This window comes from Lycorma delicatula, chromosome 1 (genome assembly GCF_047948215.1).
Source record: "Lycorma delicatula isolate Av1 chromosome 1, ASM4794821v1, whole genome shotgun sequence".
NCBI classification, from domain to species: domain Eukaryota; kingdom Metazoa; phylum Arthropoda; class Insecta; order Hemiptera; family Fulgoridae; genus Lycorma; species Lycorma delicatula.
Genome location: NC_134455.1, coordinates 33,932,521 through 33,940,918, shown reverse-complemented (window position 1 = coordinate 33,940,918; position 8,398 = coordinate 33,932,521). Strand labels below are relative to the sequence as shown.

At 30.7% G+C, this 8,398-nt stretch overlaps 1 protein-coding gene across 1 annotated transcript in view; it reads right to left on the bottom strand.

Annotated features, from left to right (window-relative positions):
* The window catches only part of LOC142317372 (cytochrome b5 reductase 4-like), a 101,710-nt gene extending 95,165 nt beyond the window's left edge, over window positions 1-6,545 (bottom strand). The window contains exon 1 of the mRNA XM_075353892.1: window positions 6,434-6,545. The gene's annotated coding sequence lies outside the window, so the exon portion shown is untranslated. The remainder of the gene's footprint in view (window positions 1-6,433) is intronic.
* Window positions 6,546-8,398: the final 1,853 nt, after the last annotated feature.

Sequence of the window (8,398 nt, the reverse complement as noted above, 5' to 3'; positions counted from 1 at the left end):
TGCAATTTTATTAGTTTGTGATGAAGGAATTAAATCAGTTTAAGGTGACTGGCAAAAAATAAATACCTTTTGTTAATCAGTACTATCTTCTATTAGACTGATGTTTTCAGATGTCTTAAGCCATGTGCGTAAAAAGCTAACTATTAAATTTCTTTATAAGTAAAGGACCACATCACATCAGATTTGTTGATTAAAATAATTCCAGATCCAGCATCTTGAAACAAAACGAACTGTTGTGAAAAAATTATCATTCTATTTGTAATTACTGGAAGATTGAAAAGTGACAAGATTTTGTACATGTTTTAACTGCTGCTTCATTTGTCAAGATGTCTCGTTGCCAAAGATTATTCAAAAGAATAAAAAAATCTTACAAAACCTTCCAAGATTTTTTGAGCTAAAAAATGAGCCATTAAATATATTTACTAGTTCACAATCACAGAAATCTGTACCTTGCTTGCTCAGTTAAATGACAGGAGTTATGTACAATGGTAGACTTCATGACATATTTTCATTATTAAGGCTATTTACTATTTAAATTATTAAACTAGAGTATGCTAGGAAAATTCTTTACGAAAACGAATATGAAAATAACAAGTGGAAAAGAAAGTTTTTCAGAAATCAACTATGACTATAGAGATAGATCTGAATGAGATAATATCAAAACAATTAATCACTTCATAACTGTTAAAGATGCAATGGCACAGTTTTTTCTCTTTATCACTGTTACAAAGTGTAACTCGATACACATTCCTTATGGTTTGACCCCAGAACTTTGCTTTACAGAAAGAAAGGCAACTTCCAAAATATTAAACTATAAACATTTCAACAGAAATATGTTAGGGGGGTTACCACTTCATAAATGTTAGATATTAATAAAAAGTATTATCCAGAAATAGAGTGAAAGGATCCAGTTATATTTATTGTGCAAGGTAGGATTTTTGAAATCACTAATTTCAAAATAAAAAGTAGTAAAAGTATTAATAAAATGTATCATAAATATGTCTTAGTTGAAAGAAAAATATTATATTTGTAACATCAATTCCACCATAAATTGAACTTTGGCATAAGAAATTGTTAGCTCAAGTTTCTCAATAACACATTAACTGCAGACAATTCAACAAGCAAGTCATTTTATAAGTACTTCTGTAGGTTTCACAGATCTCTCATTGAGATTGCTGCTGTATGTGAAATGAAATGCAGTATAATTTTTTTAATAGATTATGTTACTGGAGAAAATCTAGTAGACGCAAAGACAAAAAAATATGTTTATGATAAAATCATTCTTAAAATAGTCTAATTCATGTGTAAAATCAATTGCTGATGCTTTTTATTTACAAAAAAATGGCTGTACATAATGTGGAATAACTCAGTAGTTATTAATATTTACAATTAGTATGAAGTTGAATGTCTGTACAAATTTATGAGTGGTAACAATGTTTTAATAACTATTCTATAATAAACAGTAAAGAATCTGTTGTGGACACTACATGAGTTCCTTGCAGGCCTATTAAATTACATATACACATTTTTTTTTACAATCTGAGGTTAATAATTATTAATAAATCAAAATATTTAAATTTTGTAAAAGTTTAAAAAATTTATTTACAATCAGAGGTTAACTAACTATCAGAGGTAATAAATAACTACATTTAAATTTTTTTTAAAATAATGAAGTTGATTTGAACCAATGTGCCTTCCCTTGTACGATCCAAATATTTCATTAATTAAAATTTTATTTGGCTATAACTCTGGAACTAATGAAAATTAGTACCACTTATGATACATCGTTGAAAAGCTCTCGATGAGGGCTTATTGCCCTAAAGAGAAAGTCCAAAATCCAAATTTTTTGGGCCCTTGGTTCAGTCGATTGCAATCAAATGGAAAGATGAACAACTAGATGTTACAACAGTCTTAAATCCAAAATTTCAACATCCTGCAGCTAATCATTTTTGAGTTAGGAGACATAATACATATGTACAATTGTCACGCCGAAACTAGTTAAAATGGTTTCAGGGATGGTCAAAATGGATATTTCTATTGAAATCAGAAAACCATAATCTTTCATGATCACAACACTTCCTTTCCTTTACTTCAGGAACTAAAAATTGATACTAAATGAGTTCTAGGTACTAAATAACTCATTTTTTTATGTGTCCTGCCATTGCTGAAATAGAAATTGTATTAATGTAGCAATTTGTACATTAACTGTAGGAGGGTCAAAGCTCTTGACCTGTAATACAGATGGCTTAAGTATGACTATGATATTTTCAAATATGATCCTTTAGATGGTGTGCTGCAAAGTTTCAAAATTATGCGTGTAGTTGCTTGTTTTTGGTGATCAAGTAAAGCAAAGTAAGAAATCTTTTGAAAAATGGATAAAATTGAAGTTTGAGCTGTTATAAAGTACTTTGTGTTAAAAGGTTTAACCTCGATGGACATACAAAAGGAGTCAGGTTCCACTTTTAAGGATTCCTTCCTTTCATTTTTGACGATGAAAACGTGAGCTACTTAATTTAAACATGGTCTTATATCCATTCAAGATGATGAACACTCAGGATGCCAAGAAACTATTACAACCTATGAAAATGTCACAAAAATCACAATGCCATTAAATGATTGACGACTGAATTTATGCGACCTTGTTGACATTGTAAACATCTCAGTGCCCACTACATTTCACACGTTTTGGGTATCCTCACTGGATGCTGTTTTTTTTAATAGTTGACCAAAAACACATTTGACTGAACACTTCTCAAGTGGTACGAGGTGTGTGAGAAAAGTAATGAGAATGGTAACACTGCGAGCGATCTGGCAACGCTGTGTTTACTGGTGTGTGCTAGACGAGTTTCAACTCCGTTATTTTTTACAGCGCCATCAGTGAAGTTTTGTTTTTGTATTACGAAAATGGAGCATCGAAATTTAGTGCAACGTTGTGCAATCAAGTTTTGTGTTAAACTTGGGAAATCTGCATGTGTGACCTTTGAAAAGTTGAAACAGGCCTATGGGGAACATTGCTTATCAAGAGCACAAGTTTTCCGCTGGCACAAATCATTTTTGGAAGGGCAAAAACACGTTGAAGATCAATCTCATCCAGGGAGACCTTCAACTTCAAAATCTGACGAAAACGTTGAGCGTGTGAGGGTTCTTGTGAGATCAGACCGTCGATTAACAATAAGGATGATGAGTGAACAGTTAAATTTAAACACTTTCACCGTACATCAAATTTTGACAGACGATTTGGTCATGCGAAATTAGTGCTCAAAAACCTGACAACGGAACAGAAGTACAATCGAAGAAACGTTGCGTTGATCTTCTTCCTGAGAGGATTGACAATGACCAAGAAATTTTCAATCGTGTGATCACAGGTGATGAATCCTGGATATTTAAGGACGATCCTGCGGAAAAGCGAACAGTGGCACACTCCATCATCTCAACTGAATAAATGTCGAATGAGCAAATCAAAACCATGATGATTTGATTTTTTGACAGTAGAGGTATAGTGCATAAAGAATTTGTTCCTCCTGGACAAACTGTCAATCAAGTGTTTTACAAAGGTGTCCTTGAAAGACTCATGAAAAGAGTGATTCGCGTCAGACCATACATTGCAGACAAGTGGATGCTTCTTCGTGACAATGCCCTGTGTCACACGGCCATTTCCATCAGGGAATTTTTGACCTCAAAATGCATTCCTACAGTTTCTCAACCCCCCCCCCCCCCCTACTCACCAGATTTGAGTCATGACTTTTTCCTTTTCCCGAAATTGAAACATGTTTTAAAAGGGTGTAATTTTGGAACTCTGGAGAACATTCAAAAGACTATGACCGTCCAGTTAAAAGCCTTCCAGCTCTGCTACCAGGAGTGGGAACGACGACTCCGCCGGTGTATAGTTGCCAAAGAAAACTACTTTGAAGGGCATTATATTGTTGTTTGAAAAAAATAAAAACTTTAGAAGGTAAAAAAAGTCAGTCTCATTACTTTTCTCATCCACCTCGTATAAGCATTTCCAAGAATGTTGTGAAGATGACAAGCACCCCGGACACCCCAGCACATCAACAACCGATGAAAAAATGAAAGAAGTGATTATGAATGATCGCCGAATCACAATCAGAGATGTTACTGATGATGTTGGGTCATTCCATGAAATCTTTTTGGATGTTTTGAGTATAAAACATGTGACAGCAAAATTTGTTCCAAAATTGTTGAATTTCAAACAAAAACAGCGGCAAATGGAAGTTGCTCAGGAGTCGGTAAATGAAGTCAACAACATTGCAGAACTACTGAAATGTGTCATAACAGGTGATGAAACATGGGTTTACGAATATGATGTCAAAACTAAGGCTCAATCACCCCAGTGGAGGCATTCCGGATCACCAAGTCCGAAAAAAGCTTGACAAGTATGGTTGAATGTGAAGGTTATGCTCACTGTGTTTTTCAATTTTAACGGCATAGTACATCATGAATTCTTGCCACAAAGTCAAACGATCAATAAGGAGTATTACCTACAACTTCAACGATGTTTGCTTGAAGCAATGGGAAAAAAATGCCCAATTTCTGATGAAACAATTCATGGTTTTTGTACCACAATAATGTGCCTGCTCACACTTCATTGCTTGTTCGTCAATTTTTAGCCAAAAACAACACTGTAATAGCCGCCATATTCATCAGACATGGACCTGTGTGATTTTTTTCTGTTCCCAAAAAGAGAACCTTAAAGTACTCTTGTTTTACAAGCATAGATGAGATAAAAAGCAAATCGCTGAAAGTGCTAAACCCTATTCCAAAGATCGAGTTCCAGAAGTGTTTCGGGGCTTAGAAAGATGCACTGGCATAAGTGTATAATATCTAATGGGGACTATTTTGAAGTGGATAACATTATTGTAGACGAATAAATAAAATTCTTTCCAAAAAAAAAAATTCTCATTACTTTTTGAACACATCTCATATGTTAGATAAAAGACAAAACTTCAACAATCTACAAGTGTTATTAAAAACAGGAAAAACCATTTGGAGTTGATTGCTAAAAGAGAATAATTTTTATATTTTTCAATTAATACATGCCACTATATAGGAAAAAATAAAGCTAATAAATATTATTATACTTATTTTGTTGTATCTTTTAATGAAAGAAGGGAGTATTGGTCTTCAATTCTCTCTGATAAAAATTGTTTCTTGTGTTTCTAATAAAGAAGTATATTTTGAAAAATTTACATAAGTATAGAGCAATTGTAAGAAATGAAGAGTATCATTTTTATGTATAACTTCTTTGATGGTATTATATGATATTACAATTTTATAAATTTATTACAAAATAATTATTCATCCTAAAATTTTGGTCTTAACAGGACACATAATTTTCAAATACATATCTTTTTTTTAAATAATTTCCTTAAATTACATTTCAGAATAACAATAATTAGTATAAGGCATGTTTAGAAAAATTGAAAATCATTGACCTTTTTTTATTATAAACTAAATACATACTTTATTAGAAATCTTTTCTAAAACTTGATTAAGTGATAGTGTTTGAGATAAATTTTTAATTACATCCCACTCAGAATGGCATTATTCACAAGATACAAAATTTCCATCATATCCCACATTTAAGCTTACATGGTGAATTATTCATTTAATTAAAAAATTGCTTATTGAACAAATTTTCTGTTTTTGGACATGTTAATATTCTGTAATTTTGATATTAAGATCTAATTAATATTAAAAAATTTGCAAGCATTGTTATATTACTAAAAAAATAATTATTTCAGATGACACTAACAAATGCAATGAACTTGTAAGATTTTAAGTTGTTGTAATGCAGAATTTTAAAATCTTATAAGTTGAAGAGTAAGTGGTCTTGTTGAGGTTCAGGCCAACCATTCCTGAGTGTCTTCAAGTTTGAACTGGGTTTTTTTTTGTAACTATCAAAAAAATAAATTTTATTGAAGACATTTTCACTTAAACTCAATATCCAGCGTATCCTGCTAACTCAGGTATTTAAAAGTAAAATTAAAACTTTAGTTTTTTAATTTCATTTATAACAGAATTCTGCTCTGCTACATACAGTGTAACTTACAATAAAAAGCAGTGAAATTATTTAATTTAATATTTTAAGTGTGACTAGATTCGATTCAGTCATTTTTAAAAATTGTTTTGTGTTCTTTCATGTTGTTTAGCTGGATTGTTTTATTTGAATGTTATTTTCAATAATTTCCTAATAATTCTAGATTATGTAAAGTTCATTTATAGAAAGTATTTACTAGGTAAATGGATAAGTATGTCCAAATTATACCAGATCATCGATACATTCAGTAATTTTATAAAAAAAAGTAATTATTTTTTTCACCTTAATAGATTTGTTGTGTTATAGTAACAGAGTTATATACATGCAAATCATATTTATTTCATTAGTTTAATGCAAATAAATAGTGCTACTTACCTTTGATAATTAAAATATTGTTCTGAATCCAAATAGTATTTAACACTTTCTTTCTAAATACAAACAACTTAATGCAAATTTTTTTCGGCTATAATATTTTAACTACTAATGAAATAATGTTTGGTTATTGATTTATTATTGGCATAGTTGTATTAAAATGTCTGCCTTTGTAGTTCATTGTTAATTAAGAATTAAATGAATTTAAATTAGTTATTGGTCTTTACAGTGACTAAGATAACTATAGTTCCTGCTTTGACTTTTAATGTTCTCCTGATACTATTCATGGAAGATATAAATATTTATCATGTTTCATAAATATTTTAAGACTTATTTAAAAGTGTCTAGAATAAGTAGAATTTTAATATTTTTCTTACACAATTTCATGAAGGTTACAGGATGTTGTCTCTGTTGTGTACAAAATAATAAACCAACTAATTTTGCAGGTTCTTTTAATAATATCACCTTGTGCTTAATAATTTTTTTTCTCAAATTTTACTGGACTAGAATTGTCATAAAATATTTATTTTCTAGTTATTATTTTATCAAAAATTGCCTAAAATTTTTGATTAGATGAACATTTTTTTATTGAGTACTATGTGTTGTAGTAAAGGAGCAGTCTGTCCTCATGTTCTAAAAAAAACCTTACACCAAAAATCTTCTAAGCTAATTTCTACAGTTCCTTCTTTGGTTGATAGCAAATATTCTGATAAATAGCATACATTAATTATAAGCATATTATGATTAGTAATAGCATTTATGTTCTAATAAGTTTTGGCTATGCCTTTAAAACTCACTATAGATATAAATTGGTGATAGTAAGGTATAGTGATATGACCTGTGAACACTGTAGAAGCTTCCCAATCCTGGAAATGACATAGTTTTGAAATAAAACATGTATCTTACCTAATAAGCAGTTAAACCAACTTGCTGAAACAGTGTTGACTAATTTAGCAGCTTCTTGTTAAAAAAAGTACCATGTTTACACTTCTATCTTAGGTAATACTTGTATTCTGTTTTAAACACCTTATTGTAATTTTTCAGTATTGCAGTTAGTGATCTAAGAGACAAGAATTTTCCTCTGCCAATAATGACATTTATGCTGGTTAAAGGAGTGTATACTTTGTCAGACACCTTTCATTCTATTTATTATAGATTTAATATAATGCATCAAAGAATTTGAATTCAATTTTTATTTTCATCCATTTTCAACAGAAATTATTCTATGAATTTAAGATATTAGCATGTTTTTCAAATAGTGGATTTTAGTTCTGGACAAATTTAATCTCATAAGATGGAAATTTAAATCGTCTTTCTGTTGAGTGTATCACATTTACCCAAATGACATTTTCTATCTAATATTTGAATTGATAATTTCTCACAGTGTCAACAAATAATATTTTTCTTACCAAAAAATAAAAAATAAAATGATTTAAAACTTATTATACTGTAGTATTTTAAGGTTGGTGCCCCTCTGCTTGAGCTAGGAGCAGTAGCTCTGCTTCCTACTACACACCATCCTGCTAACCACACAACACATTTTCTCACTATTAACGTAAACTTGACACAACATGTACAATGTCGTTTCTCATACCATCACTCTAGCGACTGTTATAACACTTCCCAAACTGTAACAATAATATGGAAACTATAAACATTTTTTTACACTTGCCTTGTGCCTCTGTATAACTATTTTATATAAATTAAGATTTTTCGAAAGATTGTGCCAAAGGGTGAATAGCTCTAGGTAGTGAATTGCAATGTTGTGTAGGTACTAGGATGAACCTAGTTGTATTTAGCAGTAGCTCCAGTATGTATGTGTTCTGTTGTAGTAGTCTTTTACATCCCTGTTAATCAGGGGAACTGTATGTCAAATGTTCTTGAAAAATATGTTGTGATTGATGGTTCACTTAAAAAACATTGATAAAGGACATATGAAACTAAGCCTTGCCTGATAAGGAAAATGTT